Raw genomic sequence first — 18,277 nt, forward strand, 5'->3', positions numbered from 1 at the left:
ACACATGACTGAGGCACAAGTTCTTTCCACGGGAGGAGTCTGCATTTTACAGTAACTTCTGTGGTGACTGGGTAATGACACAGTTGTACATTGACCTGCCATTGTTACATTAAGTGCTTTCATTTTCATCACAGTTATTGCAAAGTCGTATTTATTTTATACAGGTGGATTTTAGTTTTCCTGATGCCATATGTTTACTTCTGCTTGTTGACCTGTTTTTCTTTCTTCATGTATCTGCATGTTGTAATGTATTATAAGAATGAATGTAAAGGCTGTGGCAACTGTAATTAATTTTTGTAAAGGGCTGGTCACACGTGGATCTGGGTTATGAATGCATACGGGATTATTTTAGTAACCAGATCACCTTTTCAGAAATTTAGATGTGAACACCAAAAGAAACATTTTCTCGACAACAACAACAACAACAAAAATGAATAGCTGGTTCTATTTTTTTTTAACCTAGAAAAATAAAGTTGATTTTTTTCAAGTAAAGTGCTTTTACTTCTTAGTGGTGGGGATGGGGTGTTTGTGTGTTTCTGGAGATTCTTTGGCATTAACATCTGTGGACATGTACTTAGAGCACATCATGGCAGCTGGATGCTGAGGGCAAACCGAAAAACCAAATGAAAAACGGTGTACTTCCTTCTTTGGTTTTAACCTGTTTCCTCCACTCCTTCCCCATTTTTCCCCATGGTATGGTGGAGATACTGGTATATTGTTGGTATCTTGGTAACTGTTCACCAGTCCGCTCTCCTGGAAAAAAAAAAAATGATGCATGCAAAGTGTACATACATTTGCTATAAATTTTCCTGATAGCAAGGACATAGAACACAATTAACAGATAATAATAAAATATACGTTATTGTCAGCTCCATATGGCCAAGTGATTCTCCCAGGATGCTTTAACTGATTTTGCCGAACTCTTGTAGCCTACCTATGGTTTGAAAAATGGAATAACATCTTAACTCACCTACTTCTCAAATTGATTGTCACTCAATCTGATATGTGATCTGTGAAACTATTTCTTACCCTTGTACAAATTTCACTGGTTAGGTGAACCACTTTGAGCTCCAGCACCAATTATAGGCTTATATAATTTTAATAACAGCTGTTTAACAACTGCTGGCAAAACACTAAAATGTAACAATCGGCTGTAGCGGCAGGAGCCGGCAGGAGCTGTCTCCAGCATACCACTGGCCTGTCTTTTCGGTTTAACTGTTAGTATTGAATAAACTCCTCACAGTTAAGCTACTCACTACTCTAAGGAAATTCCTATCACTGACCCTTGCAGGGGCTTTAAAAGGTGGAGAAGCATTAACATCAGTCCTACAGAGCATGCTTTTGATTGGAAGAATTTGACAAATGCAAACTTTTTCCTGAAGTGCATGGGAAGCTTGCATTTTTCTAAAGCTGGTTCTATGCTTTCCGGTCTCAAAGCTAAGTAGGTCGATAGAAGTCTCTCTTAGATTTTGTTTTGAGCCTTCAAAACCTTTATTGTTCAGGTATTTGTTTGTAGAATATGTTTGATCCCACTGAAAACAATTTAAATGTATTAAAAATATACGATCTACCAAATAAGTTAAAACGTTGCAGTTCAGTCTACCTCTTCTTCTGTTTGGATTCAGGCTGCTGTTTTGAGTTGAGGTTGCATTTTTTCCCCCTAGAAGTTGCTTCTGTCCAAGACGAAGAACAAATTGGGGGCAGAAGACTGAAAGCAGATTTGAAGCACTCAGAGATTGCTGACCAGCCCTATTTCTCATGAGTTGGGGGGGGGGGGGGCGGTGGAGGGGAAGAAGCCATTGTTTTAAATTTCCACTTAATATGAAAATGTTTGTTTTTAAAATGTTTCTTCCTGCTGGAAAAAATGTATTTTTAAAAGGAAAAACATCCTCTTTTGGCTATAAGAAAAAGTCAGCTGTATGAGCAGGTGTGACCGTATCATAACATGCTGATATATAAATCAATAAATTTTTACCTCTCAGGACTTGTATAACCTTCTTATTAACTCCTAGAGGCATGAGAAACATGAAGTATCAATAATCCAGATCACATGTAAACAACACACACATGGAAGGGAGGAGGGTTGGCTAGCCACTAGAAGTGAGACAGGTTCTTTTAATAATCAAAAAAATACTCTTAATTAGGTATGATCAAACCCATTTTGCAAAGGAAGAGATTGGAACAATGTTTTTTGCTAGGCAACATGAGCGTATCACAAAGCTCATTTCTGAGTGTTCCCCTGGAAGGTTTCTGGTGCCTCCCCTCGGAGTACTTTCTGACTTTTAGGGGTGAGATTCGCTCTAGAGATGGTGGTAAAGCTCTCACCATTTATTTACCGTGGCCGAGAGAGAACCCTGGGCCGTCCTCACAATTATAGCTGTTGTCTTCATGGTGTCATTGAGAAATCATGGGGCTGAGAGGCCTCCCCAAATTATCAATTGTGACATCTTCAGGCCTGTGTTTCATTTTTCATGCAAAACTGCCTGACAAGGGTCTTGTCTTCCGTTTTTTACCAGTTAACACTGTATCCGGATCAGGGCCCCTAGAAGTGGAGAAATCAGAAGAGCTAGAGTACTAGGAAGAGGAACTCAGGAGTGATAGAAGACAGGGAGTGCAAAGGCTGCTCTCTAAACAAGGTACACACACCACTGACCCACGAGGACCCCAGGGGGTACTCCAACACGGCAGTGTTCGGGAAATCCATTCCTGTAAGATCTCTGTCCTAAGACTGCGTCCTCAGGGTTCACCTGTGAAGGGTCCCACTTGCCATTTCAGACACTCTGCCCTCTTGGCAGAAGAAAAGCCTGCCTCTGAGCCATTAGGCATCTCCAGGATGCTAAACAAAGAGACAATTCAAAATATTGGTGACAAGGAGCCTCTTTTAATCAAGGCATCTAGAGCCCACAATAGGGCTTTTATCTTTCCTTCGAATGTACACATTTCAGTTAGGACAAAGGATGGCATTGGAAATGAGGCATCTGGGCCTGTCTGTGTTGGATGTATTGAACTCTGACATGTTTAGTGTGGGACAGTGGGAGCAATGGTACCTTGGGGCTCCAAAAATCACAAAAAGTAGAAGCCAACCAAGACTTCCTTTGGCTTAGATCCAGTACTGGCAAAATGTCACTTTGGTTAAAGTGAGTCACAGGGCCAATGTTAATAAACATTTTTTTAATGTTTATTTATATTTGAAAGAGAGAGAGACAAAGTGCAAGTGGGGGAGGGGCAGGGAGAGAGGGAGACACAGAATCCGAAGCAGGCTCCAGGCTCTGAGCTGTCAGCACAGAGCCCGACGTGGGGCTTGAACTCACAAGCCGAGAGATCATGACCTGAGCCAAAGTCAGATGACTAACCAACTGAGCCACCCAGGCACCCCAAAGTGAGTCACAGGGCCAATCCAGATTCAATGTGGGAGAGTCTACTAAAGGGTCTAAATACCAGGAGTCATGGCTCATTGGGAGCCATCTTTGAAGTCCAGCTATCGCAGTAAACAATTCCTCAGCTATTGGAATAAAGACCACTAGCTGGGTCTAGAATTCTCACACTTTAACAAGTTTGCCCATAATTTCAATAGTTGGAAGGTTTTTGAATTTCTGAGTACTTTAAGAGGATTAGATACGTTGGTCCATCACTCATTCATGTAAATCACATTAATCAAAAGGACACATATCCAAAGAATGGAGGTTTTGTTAGGAAGTAACCTTTATATTATTTTCAGCGTTGATTGATGCATAACTCATTGGCCCTTAGCATTTCAGAGCTAGCAGGAACTTTAGACATCACCTTGTTTTTTTGAGCGGATTTCATTCTGGTGCAATTGGGTCCCTTGCATCAAATGGCTACTTAACAGAATCACGGGGACTAAAACCAGGTTTCCATTCAAAATCCCCCCAAACAGCAGATTGCCTCTGTTTGGGTTTTTGTTTTGAGTAAATAAGAGTTAAATCTAAAGGATTAAGTACACTTCTTTTTTTTTTTTTTTTAATTTTTTAACGTTTATTTATTATTGAGACACAGAGAGAGCAGAGCATGAGCATGGGAGGGGCAGAGAGAGCAGGAGGCACAGAATCTGAAGCAGGTTCCAGGCTCTGAGCTGTCAGCACAGAGCCCAACACGGGGCTCGAACCCACGAACCGCGAGATCATGACCTGAGCCAAAGTCGGATACTTAACCGACTGAGCCACCCAGGCGCCCCTAAGTACACTTCTTAAAGGGGTAATAGATTCAAAAGCTTCTGTAATTTCCTTTTCCTCAATTTTAAACATAATAGTTCCCAAGTCCTAGATTATTTTTTATAACTGTTCCCTCAGCTGTTGCAGAGATACAATTAGCCACTAAAAAAATCTGAAATCCATGCTTCTTATCTTTTTGGAGGTGGAAATGAAATGTATTTTGTTTTTATCTCTGCCCTGTACAGTAGAAGATAAAGAAAATGCCTGACTTTAGACTGAAGTAGGGACAGATTTCAATCTCATAACAAGTTTCTTTCATTTCTGAAATCCGGGTATGACACCGGCAGCAGGTAATACACTCAGGGCCACCACTGCCTCTAGTGCCCAAATGTCCCTCCATCGTGGCAGCCGCTGGGTTCCAGGGCCTGTCCAAGAAGAGCCCACAGAAGGGCAGCAACACCCAGGACTCAGCCCATGAGCTTAAATCGTAACGCCTTTGATATGTTTCTTATCCTCTAAACCTCACTCTCCTCGTGTGTTAAATGGGAAACTTTCAAAGAGTTCTTTTCAGTATTACATGAGATCTTTTCCGTGAAGCACATTGTGTCAAATGCTCAGTAAAGGAGGCTGTTTTATCTCACCCCAATTGGGTTTAACAGAGTATGGAAATTATGCCTGTGGGCCACATGACCTGTTTTGGCTCCTAAGAATTTTATCACTATCACATAGGCTGTAATGCCTGCCATCCCGTTTTCTGAGCCCTAGGTCACTTGGGTTTCCACGATAAACTGAAACGCAGTCAACATGGCCAAGCTCCTAACCTCACCTAGTCAGACTATATACCTCATTATTTAAGGCTCCCGACAGCCACAAAGAGCTTTGAGGTCGGAGAGCCAATTAGGAAGGTAAGGAGAGTAGGGCATAAAGAGGAAATACGATCTGCTCGACAGAAGACATTACATAGTCTTCGTAGAGACCTATTTTTTGCTTCTGAGACATGATGTCACTTGTGGTGAAGACCTTGAACTAATTATCAAAAGGGAAGAAAATATAATTTCTAGTAGTTGGAAGCTATCCACCAGCCCATAGCTGTCTATGTATATTTCATATGATCCTAAAATAGAAAGGCCTGTGCTGAAGGCATTCTGACGATTCAGGAAACCACAGTAATTTTGAAAATGTTTTCCTTTCTAGTTGCAGAAGACTCTGAAGTTTATATCTTGATAATTGACATTTTATCCTCCAGTCCTAAGTGCCATGTACTCAATCCTTAGGGATTTGGGTGCCAGCAGACAGTGGGCAGATTAGAATCAGTGCTGTTTTTGGTTATTGAGGTATTATGGTAGACGAGAGAGGTTCCTCTATGTGGAACTGGGACAGGTACACAACAGAGGATCCTCTATGTGGAACCGGGATGGCAGGCATGGGTCTGAGGGCTAGCTCCGCTGCGGGTGGGGGTGGGAGGTGATAAGAAGGTGATGTTTCAAAGCCTGATCTTTCTCTAAGAGCCCCAGCCTGATGCCCATCAGGCTGTCCAGCCCACCATCCAAGAACTTCTTCAGGGTATCAACCCCAGGAAGCAGTAATTCCATGAGAGAGAGAGAGGATGATGGGCAAAGGTGCGATTACAGAACAGATCTCCTAGAGGAGATTTGGAAATACTTAGAAGCCATTGTCCGGTGAGAAGCTTGGCATGAACAATGACTCATAGAGATGCACCTGTGCCCGCCCAGGCATGACAGGGCTCAGAGCAGTCCTAGGCTGGCCTATACTGAAGGTAAGCTGGCTTTGGTTTCCTAAAGGGTTACTTAAAAACGCAACGGATTGAATGAGTTAACAAATGTGGAATTTATGAATCAGTTTCTCCTTGAGGGCAGAGAAATGGAATAGTTGATTGCTCAGCCTTCAGACACTGTTCCATGTAAGATCAGGCATAGTAATGGGAATAAACTGGAGTTATGTTTGAATGATGGGAAAACCTGGTGTGTCAGGAGGAGCACTGACTCAGACTGACTTACTCATTATTGAAAGAGGAAGGAAAGGGATGACAAGAGGACTACCTTACCAGCCCCACTGGTAGTGACCTAACCATGGGAGTAGATTCTAACACAGAGAAACCAGTCCTGGCAGAATGCCCCATGGGTTTCCCATTTGGAAGGCATTCATGGTTGGGTTGGGGTGGTGAGGAGTGGGAGTGTTGGGTGTAGAACATAGGTACAAAGAGTCTGAAAACTACAGACAAGAAGGAAATGAACAGACAAGACTTTCTTTTTTTTTTTTTTTTTTTCCAGAAGCTTGGGAAATAGGAAAGTGGTAAATCTACTGAGCAAGTGAGAAGCAACAAGTGTATCCTTCCAGGAGCCCCTGTAACACCCTGTCACAGACATCTGGTAGGACAGGTGTGTGCTAGCTGCCAGGTCCTCATGGTGAGGCTTTCTCTACCTGAGCTGCTCCTCCTGTGGGGTCTGGTCAACACTTGTACCTTACCGGGAAGACGGCAAGCCGAGGACACCCCTTCCTGCCCACTCAGGCCCCGGGTACTGGGGACCTCCACTCTCAGACAATTCCTTGCCCTACCCATCCCCTCTAGTGGCTGCCCTCCAAATGGGAAGGCACTGCTGAAGTGCTCTGGATCTCTTCATTCAACATACTTCCACAATCAGCGGTGGGACAAAACCACATGGGTCTAGAAGCTTCCATCTCATTCCTTGCCTGGCACTTTTTAAAGTGTGTGTTCTACCTTGTGTGATTGACTCTTTGGCTGTTTGAGGTCGTTGTGTTTTTGTTTTGTGTTTAAATTTCTGCGTTATTTTTTGGGGCAATAAGGGAGGGAGATTCTGTGATCCTGTTTTATCCGTCTTTAAACAAAAGTCAAATACATTTAAAACAAGATTCAGTTCCTCAAAAGGCTGCTTAACTCATGCCATTCTTATGACTGTTATTCAAAGCACAGCACATGTGAAAAAAAGATATTACAATATATTACCTATGGCTCAGGTGAAAAATAATTTTAGTACAAAAATAATTAAGGTGTTCTTCTTTCTCTTTCGATAGGCTGAAAGACTTCCTAAATGAAGTGAGATTTCAATCACTGATAGAAGGAAGGGGGGAGGCTGAGTGGGGGCAGCCAGGGCTGCTAATCTGGAAATTATCATTTCCTCAATTTCTCTTCCTTAGAAAATGCCTGTCACACAGTGGGTTGGTGACAACCCAGTGAGATAGTCCTTGTGAAAGGGTTCAGAGAACTTTAAACACTCCACAGAATGAGGAGCAGTTACAATTAGATTCAACAATGAAACGGATCCTTTCTTGTTGCTGAAAGAATTCACAAAGAAGCTGGGTGAGCCTGTGCCAGGGGTGGGTGGAAGAACCCAACTCTGGGTGAGGGTTGGACCAGCTGGTCCCTGTGGCCTTCCCCACCATGAGCCATTGTCAGTCACAAGGACTCTGATAAAAGTTCCACTGTGCCTGCATCTTCCGCTGCCCTCAGAGGAGACAAGAAGCCATGAACTCAGTTTGGCCAGAAGACAGGGTTTATTTTGCTCTCATCACTCACAGAGACCTCTCCCCAAGATCTGAGCCACCAGGCGGGACCAGCTACATAGTTTGTAGAACTCCAGGGCAAAATGAAAATGTAGAGCCCCTGGTTCAAAAAGTTTAAGAATTTCAAGATGGCAACTGCAGAGCATTAAAACAGGTGCAGCCTGAAGTCAGCCCCGCCAAGAGGACCACCAAGGAGGAAATGAGGAATGGGGAGGAGCCAGGCCCCTGGGGGTCCTCAGTGTCCCAGCTCTGTTCCTCCTCCCAAGCCACTGCACAAGGGGCTTTTATGGAAGAGGAGATAAGAGCAGCAAACACAAATACCATTTCTAGTGTGCCAGGCAATACTCTAAGTACTTTATACACACCTCGGGTAGCTAACTTTCCCAACAACCTTATGAGGTTTCTTTTACAGATATGTAAATGAGATGATACATAGAGTTTAGGTGACTTACCCAAGATCACATCGCTGAAGGTGGCAGAGCCAGGATTCAGATGCAGGGTGTCTGGCCTCAGAGTCTTGTCCTCTTAGCCACTGTGATTTACTCTTTTTCTTTTCTTTTTTTTTTTAAAGTTTATTTATTTTGTGAGACAGAGAGAGAGAGAAAGAGAGCCAGCAGGGGAGAGGCAGAGAGGGGGAGAGAGAGAATCCCAAGCAGGCTCCACGCTGTCAACACAGAGCCTGATGTGGGGCTTGAACTCATGAACTGTGAGATCATGACCTGAGCCCAAGTCAAGAGTTGGATGCTTAACCAACTGAGCCATCCAGGAGCCCCTGATTTACTCTTTTTCCAGGGGCTTCTGTATAATTGCTCAGAGAAGGGAACAGTGGCAGAGGGAACAGGTACCAGAATGTAAATGGATCACCAGGTGGTAGCCTCTTCTTTATTGCCCTTAGTAAGACCACACCAACCCACCTACAAGGGGGCAAGGCTGCTGGGAGATACAACAGGCCGGGTAGGCAGAAATGATCATGTACCTTGTCCAAGTGACATGTGTCTTAGTTTGGTTCACTCTAAAGCAAACCCTGAGGTAAGGACTTGGGTGCAGATGATTTATTTGGGAGATGATTCCCAGAATAAGTCGGGGATCAGACAGCATTTAGAGGAAAGAAAAAGGAACAAGGAAATGTGAATATGGGAGCATTGTTGCTGCTGCCATTGTAGGCAACAAGAGCTCAGTTCTGCAGGAAGCCAGGCATTCACCCACCACCTCCTGTCCCCCTTTGATTAGGGGCTGCCCCTGTGGCCATTAACTTCCCCAAATTTCTGCGCTGTCCCTGAAGTGGGTGGGAGAGACTTTCCTGGCCCTGGAGAAGCCCCAAGGCCAAAAGCAAAAAGATTCAGGGAGTGTGCTTGAGCTGGGATGTGCCCAAGGTGAGTGTGAGTCCCATCACAAGGGCAGCTGAAGACAGTGGGCCAAGGGAATGTAGGGAGGAACACCCAACACGTCTGTCCAGGAACCACCAGATTTCACTAGCCGCCGGCTCTCAATGGAGAATGGGAGCAGGGGGTGGCAAGAATATATGTGGGCAAAATGTCATTTCCATTGTGGATCTCTATGTCTGCTCACTGGCTGCTGTTGTTCATTCTTTGAGTGACCTGCTTCCTCAGCTCCAGAGCACAGGAGATGGGATAGCAGGCTAGGGCCAGTCAGCTGTTGTTTACTGAGTGTGCTTACTAAATGGGCTGCCAAAGGGGTGAGGGACAGGGAAGGACCCAGGCTCTGTCACCCCACAGCAGCATGTTGACACTCCCTGGAGGGCATCATAGAGATTGACTGTGGCTATGATGCAGGGCTCCAGGGGAGTGGCTAATCCCTGCAGGCGTTGGGACAGGAGCCACAAAGCCCAGGGAACGACTCCAGTAAAGCTTCCCCACTGGCCTGAGAACTCTGGAGATTTCGCCACCCTGCTCTCAATCCACTCCTGCATATAGACTCTCTGGGGCTCCACCTGGCTGCTGGCCTGAGGCTGGCCTGGGCTCAGCCGGCCTGCTCTGAGCCTCTTACCACCCCCTCCCTTCCTACCCTAAGACCCTCTTCACTTGGGCACATTTGCTTTGACACCACTTTCTAAGCCCTAGCTGCCTTCTGCATTGTTCTGAGAAACTAGTTGACATTTTGACCAGCCCAGAACCTGGGAGCTGAGGGGTAGGTTTACGATGTTAGCCTGCAAGGGGACAGAATCCAGGCCTGGGAAATAGAAATCTCAGGGGAAGGTAACAGCTCAGCTTCTTTCTAGCCAGCGAGGTCACATTTCCTCAGTTTACACATGTACAACACTAATCAGCCTTGCCACATCCACCTCACAGGGTCACTGAGATACCAGATGGAATGTCTGTGAGCAAAATTTTCAAACCAACAGAGTCTTATGTAAATGTAACTTGTAATAACCATTGTTTGCTGCCCTGTGCCTGACATCCCATTAGACCGAATTCCTCTGCTCTCTTCCTGGCACACACAGGGGCCTTTGTTATTTGGAACTTGGGAGCTTGGCAAATTCCTGCTTGTCTGGAATCCAAACAGGCCAGTTGTGAGTTGTCTTGGGGTGTTGTGCCCTGGAGGAGCCGCTCGGTCAGGGGCCAGAGCCAGGAATTCCCCCTCCAGACCCAACTGCTAGGAGCTCCATGGCCTTAGGCAAGCGCCTTGATTTTCTAGAGCCCTGTGTGATTCATCTGACAAAGGGGGTTATTGCCCCGGTCTGGCCTGTCTGCCTCCTGGGCTCTCAAGAGGGTCAAGATGGATTACAGGGGTCTAGGCAAGGGTGTGCGAAATGCTCCTGTGCTGTGTAAATGCTGGGGATTGTTCCTGGAAAAAGGGCTTTCTGACTTGATTCCACAGCACGCATCCACCCATCAGGCCTAGTGTGAACTTAGAGGCACAGTCAAGATCTTGAAATGTTTTCCAGATCATCCAAGAAAGTCAGTGCAGGAAGAGAAAGACTCCGCTTTCTTAGTAGCTAGAAGTACAGGTAATTGTCACCATTATGGGGGTGGGGTTGTTGTATGAAACTATTGTGGGTCAGGAGGGAAGGGAGTGGACTTTGAGTCCCAGAAAAGGAGGACAAAAATGGCAAAGACGTCTTTGGAGGGACAGCAGGAACTAGAAAGAGTAAGGCAAGGTCTAATATGCAGAGCCTAGAATGAGGCAGTGAGAGACGGGGCAGAAGCTGCAGGAGGGGCTCCCTGACCTGCACGCTGGCTAAACCCCAATTTTTCTTGTGTGTCAGAGAGGCCCTTCTCCCGACCCCATGGACGAACCATGATTGGTTTAGAATCTTAATCTATACCACTAGTCTGCTTATTAGTGTGACCCGGTGCTGGCCGATAGAATCTGAGGGGGAGTCCACTGGGGGCTTCTGGGAAAGATTGTCCTCCTTGATAAAAACAGAGAGAGAGACAAGGGAGGCTGTTCCCTCTTCCCCATCTACGAGGCCCCTCCAGAGCCTGTCCTGTCCCACCTGGCAGTACCTGAGTTGGGTAATAGCCAGTTCCCATTTCTCACCAGCTCCCCCCATGGCCCACACCTTCCTGCCCCAGCTGTTGGCGTGAGAGGCTGAGGTCTACAGCACCTGCAGCTCCCAGTGAGAAGAAACCCAAGAGCCATGGAGCTGCTGCATCTTGGGATTCCCTCCAGGCTGCTTGACATGGGAGACAAGGCATATCTTCACAGTTGAAGCCACTTTATAATCTACTGCTCCACTGGCAAGGGAACCAGGGTTAAAATAACACTGGTAATACGTGCCATTGAAAGGAACATTACAGTTCATGCAGCACTTTATATGTACGGATGTTACTCAATCTTCACAAAAGACAAGAGGGTAAGTGAACAATAAATGAGGAAGCTTTGGCCAGGGGGCATAAATGACCCCCAAGGTCACAGAGCTAATTGCTGGTAGGCCTGATAGCATAAGTCAGAGCTGCTGACTCCTGCCCCAGGACCCGTCCCGTTCCGCCCGGAAGAGACCAAAACTGAAGCTAAACACAGGGACATACAGATGTCCCCGGGGCTAAGATGAAAGGTCAGACTGCAGCCTTACTGTCACCTTCCTGAAGAGTCTTGGGGGAGAATAAGAGGGAGCCTGATCATCAACTGTCTGTGAGCCATTAGGTTGGGGGACTGAGCCCAGGGTGGAACCAGACAGTACAGGAGAGGGGGAGGTGGGCACATGGGAGCAGCCTGTTTCTCCACCCCCAGGAAGCTCCTGGATGGAAGGAAGGAAAGATGACAAAGTGTAAAGCAAGGATTGGCAGTCTTCCCGAAGCACGAGGCCAACTGGCTTCCCAAGCGGGCAGGCACGTGTGGATCCAGCCCGGAAGAGACAGGTCATGGCGATTGGACCAGAGAGAGGAGTGTCGGGAGCAGGGCAGGCTCCGTCTGAGAAGCTTTCCAGAGAAGGTGAGTTCTGCACAGAGAAAGGGGCCACAGAGGGCACCTGGGTGTTTCTGACTTCGGCTCAAGTCATCACCTCACAGTTGGTGAGTTCGAACCCCACATCTGGTGAGCTTGAGCCCTGCTTCATGTGAGCACAAGCCCCGCTTCTCTCTCTCTCTTTCTCTCTGTCTCTCTGTCTCTCTCTCCCTCTCTCTCTCTCTCTCTCAAAATAAATAAATAAATAAATAGGAGCCAAAGAGGCTCTGGGAGGGTTGGGAAGGGCTGCTCTATATGCTTCCCTGACACTGGTGTGAACTGGCTGTGGGCCCTTAGCTGGGGGGTACACAGAGGACCCCTTCCCTGTCATTTAACCCTCAATAAAGAGATCCCAGGGGTAAACTCAGACTCTTCACATGATCAAATGTGAAATGTGTTGCAAGAAGTGATACTTATCACAAAGTACCCAAGTATGGACATTATTTACTTAAAAAAAATCAAAATAGGTAACAAAAAGCATTTTATGCACACACACACACACACACACACACACAGTGCAGATTTCAGTTCCATATCATAGATGACCAGACAAAGTAGAGACCTAGACATAGAGAGGGAAACTGAAAAGAGGGGTTACAAGGATAGAGGAAAAGCATGTGAACATTGAAAGTTGATGAGGAAAACACCCTTGTTTCAGAGGGCTTCACCAAGGCATTAGAACTTTTTCTTTTTTCAGTTGTCCATGTGTTTATAGTTGCCTATGTTGATGGCAGGAGGTGAGCTTCATTTATTTCTTTGTGTTTTCATTAATCAACAAACATTTACCCTGTGTCTAAGTGTATTGGACACTATCCATACAGCCGGGGTTAGAAATGAAACACAGGACTCATGCTCTGAGGCATTCACAGAGCATATGTGCACGGCCGAGGGTCAGAGCGGGACGGCACACAGTTATAATGCAGTGGGATAATGGTGAGGAGAGGCGTGAGTGCCATGGAAGCAGAGAGAACCAGGTCTAGCCGAGGCTGGGAAGGGGCTTAGAAGCCTCCTTCCTTGGTCTATATTAGCAGGAACCCGCCCCACCCCCCAGAGCATTCCTGGCAAGAACAGACCCAGGACTGAACTAAGGCAGTGTCACAGAAAGGAAAGGATTGGCGAATGGGGAGAGGGTCCAGGAAGCACTTGGTTGAGGGAGATGACCTCAAGTTGCCCCCAGATTTCTGGCTCATGAAACTAGAGGAATGGGGGTGTCATTGACTGAAATAGAGAAGAAGGGAAAAGAACAGGTCTATGGGCAAAAGAGTTTTTTCTTCTCAAATAAAAAATCTGATCATACAAATATCTGACATAACATTTTCCAAAGAGTCTCCCTAGCTTTTAGGATAATATTTAAACTCTGTTGTTTAGCACATATGGCCCTCCCAATTCTTTCTTCTCTAGGCTTCTTTCTTGTCACTCCCTTAAGTCCTTCCTTAGATACAGCTATATAAAACTCTTAGTTATTCCAAGACACATTCCATGGCTGTTGTATAGTTTTGTACATGTGATTCTCTCTGGCTAGAAAGTACTCTGTTATGAACATCTGTTGTTTGTGTTCTCGGTACCCTCTCCTTTGGGTTACCTCTCCTGACTCATTCCATGTGGCCCTGTTGGAGCTGCCAATCACAGCATCCCGCCCCCTGGTGGCAAGAGTGGGTAGGGAAGCCGGGTCTGGTCAAGCAGAGTATCCCACACCTCTGTGATTGGCCTAGGATTGGCACGTGACCCAAGTTGGGCCAATCAGAGCCCTCCTCTGGGATTTTATATATATAATATAAAAAAAAATATATATATATATACACATACATACACACACACACACATATATATATATATATATATATATATATATATATATATATGCTGGGGCTAACCAACTGAGTTGATAAAAGCCTGGAACTTCCTGTGGCCAACTGACCCCTGAAACATGAAAGAAGCTGAACTGATTACGAGAGAATGAGTTCAACCCAGAGGAAGAAAGAACAGACCCGATGCAAGGACAGCAGCAAGTCTGAATGCTGTGTGAGTTCTGAGGCCAGCTTCACTCAGGTGTCCCTGGTTTGCTTAAATCTGTCCTGTCACTTAAAAGTGAAAGACTCCTATAGCCCAAATCCCAATTTCTGCTACCCACTTCCCACACATCCTTCAAAATTCAGTTCCAACCCAATTCCCCCAGAAAGTCTCCCCTGACCAGTTGCTCCTCCCCTCCTGGTTTGATGCACTTCCCTTGGGTTCCCATAACATTCTGGGCATATTTCAGTAGTATCCCTTAGCAATTAGATATGTTATCCTTGGTTCATATTTCTGCTTACTGTCAAATCGTAAGCTCCTTGGCCCTAATTGTATTCATATCATACCTCAGTTCCTGGCACAGAGAAGATATTAAAAAAAACTTTCGATGAGCAAATAACAAGTTCAGAACTTGTCTGTGGAACATTCAGGTGCCGGGGGGTGGGGGCTTTGGGTATGTTAGTCATGGGGAGAGAGGGTGCTTCTGTGGAACAGGTGTAGGAGGCCAGTGGGTTGTGGGCAGTGAACAGTGAGGAACGCCCTTGGTCTGTCTCCAGTGGCTTATCCAAAGAGGGAAGGAGAGTAATAGGGTGACTGGAAAGGACAAGGGGGGATTTATTTGAAGATTCCAAAGTTCTAAGTGTGTTTATATGTTGAGGGAGTGAGGCCAGGGAAGACAGGGGTGAGGATGCAGGGGAACCAAGACATGGAACCAGGGTAGAGGATGGGCGTGAGCACAGGTAGAAGGACAAAGAACAAGAATGCCCAGCAGACACTCAGTTTACATTCAGGAGCCCCACAGGCTAGTGAGGTTGGGCCGAACACTTTTTCCTAAGACTCCCAGAACATTCGGCTGCCTTTCTCTCAATTACCCTCCACCTCCCAGCAAGTAGAAGGCCATTGCTGAGCTTGAGTGGTGTTATCAGGTCACTGGCCTCCAGCTGGGTCCAGACCTCCCAGGTGCTGGCCAGAGTTCAGAGTAATCCTCGCCATTGTTCCTTTTGTTGTTGTTATTGGACCCAGGAGATCAGATTCCCAGGATAGTGTTCACTGACTTTGTCCGAGGCCATGTGATCCTGTCAAGGGAGGAGCATGGATGTAAATTATTGAGGAAATCTTAGGTTCTCAACAACTCCCTAGTGAGTCAAATATGCCAAGAAACCCAAGAGGACTCTGCCTTTGGGGTGTTCACAGCTGGGATTGTGCAGGTGATCACTTCCCCGGCCTGTGGCCTCTGAGCCTGCCAGAGATTGAAACTTGAAGTCTGGAGGCTCATTAGAGCCCTCCAGCAGCCAGGATTTCCCAGATGATCTGGAGGGGAGAGACTGCAACAGCCCACAGATAGAAACCCAACTGAGAAACTACATTCATTTGGGGCCTTTGGGGGGGATATGCAGGTGAGGAGAAAGCAGTCCCTGTTCCCCCTGGAGGAGCCCAGGGAGCCATGGTCTTTGCTCAAGAGAGAGAGGCTCAGCCTCACTGTGGAAGGCATGATCCCTGCCCTTGGAAGTTCCTGACCAGACAGAGGTCACCCAGGGGTGTGTGCTCACACACACACATACACACACACACACACACACACACACACACACACACACTGTGACTGTAATGACAGCAACTGGAACAAGATACAGACAGGGTGTAAGCACTGTGCTGGAGGCTGGAACTAGCCAGATCACTGCAGACGGGTAGCCCAGAGGAGGGGATTATCTGGAGTTGCCCCCTTCCCAGAGGCCACCCCCTGCCATCTGGTGCAGAGCTGTGCCAGGCAGGGTCCAAGCTAGTTGGATGCTTGCTGGTTCCGGCTGCTGAGTATCAGACACCGTGGTTGTTCACAGGGGGGCAATGCTGGAAGGATCTTGCTGGCTTGTTGCCTTAAGTCCCAGACTACTCTCTGCAAAAGAAGAAGGGAAGGTGGGGAAGAGATCAATGTTCAGTCTTTCCAAGTTTTCCTTGGCTTTGGTTATCAGCAGACAGCCCATCTGTTTGCTCAGGGCTCTCACTTCCCTACCCTTGAATACCTGTTATCACACTTGCTGTGTTTCTGGGCTCTCAAAGATGGCTGAGCCTGTGTGTGTGTGTGTGTGTGTGTGTGTGTGTGTTCTTGTATACCTCATGCATCTCTATGCCCGGCCTTCCAAGTGCACACCTGCATATCTCCATGTAGATGTGACCACATGTGATAATTCCCGTATTTGCCTAAGTTGCCCCTGTGTACACATGAATGTGTCCAGTTGTGTGTGCTGGGGCGGGGGATCCTCATTGCAGACACCAAGCATTCATCTACTAGGTTTTAATGTCCAGCAACATGATAACATCAATACAGCAGGCTGGACATTGAGCTGAGTCTCACCATTTCCCTGGGTTTGTCCAGAACTGATACATGTAACTTAATGTCTCAAACTCCCCTTCTTCCTTCTCAGCTCGCCCTGAGTCCCTGAAGAACTCTTGTATGTTATACCCAAGACTTACCCAGAAGGGTAGAGGATGGCTGATCTTTGGAGCTTCCACTAACTCTCCGATCATTTATCCACTTGCCCCTCAAACGATCCATGAGCTTCTGCCAGACCAGACCCTGTGTTAAGGGCCAGGGATACAGAAATGAATAAGACAGAGTCGCTGTTTTCATGAAATGCACATTCTTGTCAGGGAGGAAGGCCTGGACACAACTAATTATGTTCAAAGGCAGACTCTGATAAGACCATGGGACTACAGAGAAAGAAGACACTAACATCCCTGAGGAACCTGGGATGGTTTCAATGAGGTGGCACTTAGCTAGGACTGGAGTAGAATTTTGACAAGAGAATGTACAGAAGAGCATTGCATGCAGAACAACGGTATGATCAGAGATCTGGAAGTGAGAAGGCCCACAGAATGTCTACTTTCAAACCCTTCTGCAGGGCTAGCACGATGCATGACTCTGGGGAGTACCCGTCACATAGAATTCAGTGTGAAGGGTGCCCCCTAAAATCTGGTCCTGCCCTTCTTCTCTGCATTCTTATAAGTCTGTGTCCCCAGGCTTTGCTCATGTTACATCTAACCAATTCCAAATAGGAGCAAATGACTAAGGTGAGGTTAAAAGAACACGGGGTAGGAGGGGGGCCACTGATGATGTTGTGAGCGAGGCTCATGAGAGTCCCGTGGAAAGCCAGCCCAATCTGTAAAGATAAAGTCAGAATGGGCTGTTGAGAGTGATTGCAAAGTCTTTCTCTGAATCATTTGTTCAACAAACATTCATCTGATGTGGTCTCTGGGAGGAGACAGGCACAGAAGAGAAGTCTCCTTATTTGTTCATGATGATTTAGGTTAGTGTTTCTTTAAGCGTTTTCCTAAGAACAATAAATAATCCAGAGAGATTCTGAGCTCAAATAAGAGTTACTGGAATCAAACACATTTAGAAAATATGTGTAAACAAAGCAAACAAGTCTCTCCACTATAATATTTATCAGGGCTTGTAAAATCTTATGCTCTGCAAATCTCCACGAGTGGGATAGGCCCAGCAAAACTTCCCAACGTTATTCAAACTATAAACCCCATATGTTCCCACAGAACTGTTAAGGTTGATTAAAACCTTCCTGGGGAAACCCAAGATTGGGAACAGTAGCTCTAGGAGTCCTCGGGATAATGGCAAACCAGGGGAAAGGGATTCATGAATTCTCGGGCAAATAGTGTGGCAAGGACATGCATCATCCATCTCACTCCATCCAGGAAGACTTCCTAGAGGATGTGTGGTCTCAGGGACCATTGAGAGAAGAAAGGGCAATCTCAAGGGACCACAGTTTAACCCCTGTCATATGGAAACAAACGTACTCGGGGGGGAATATCCATGCAGTGAAATGCTATGGACTTAAGTATCTGTTAGAACATGCTTTGAGGAAGGGATAAGGAGGAAGGGAGAGGCCCAGGTCTTACCTCCTCACAAGTCACACCCAGCCTGATGGAGCAAGCATAGAACCTGCCTTCTGGGAACTCCTAGCCTGATGGAGGGATGCAGGAAATGATGGTTCCCAAGACACTGGACATCAGGCAGCAAGGGTCACTGACACTTGAGAGGTGGAAACAAACAAAGAAAGCCCTACAACTGCCTCCGTGTACTGCCTTGAGAGGATTTCTAAGACATGACGCAGGGAAGGGAAGCCGAGGTG

At 46.4% G+C, this 18,277-nt stretch overlaps 1 long non-coding RNA gene across 2 annotated transcripts; it reads left to right on the top strand.

Annotated features, from left to right (window-relative positions):
- Window positions 1-1,829: 1,829 nt before the first annotated feature.
- On the top strand, window positions 1,830-16,649 carry LOC122235859. 2 transcript variants are annotated; one of them, XR_006213950.1, is made up of 4 exons: window positions 1,830-2,636; window positions 10,621-11,532; window positions 11,910-12,110; window positions 16,556-16,649. It is a non-coding gene; the product is annotated as an uncharacterized LOC122235859 (long non-coding RNA). The 2 variants fall into 2 exon arrangements; XR_006213949.1 differs by lacking the exon at window positions 1,830-2,636 and having other exon boundaries at window positions 8,442-11,532.
- The last annotated feature ends 1,628 nt before the right edge of the window (window positions 16,650-18,277 follow it).

This window comes from Panthera tigris, chromosome F3, assembly GCF_018350195.1.
Source record: "Panthera tigris isolate Pti1 chromosome F3, P.tigris_Pti1_mat1.1, whole genome shotgun sequence".
Classification (NCBI taxonomy): domain Eukaryota; kingdom Metazoa; phylum Chordata; class Mammalia; order Carnivora; family Felidae; genus Panthera; species Panthera tigris.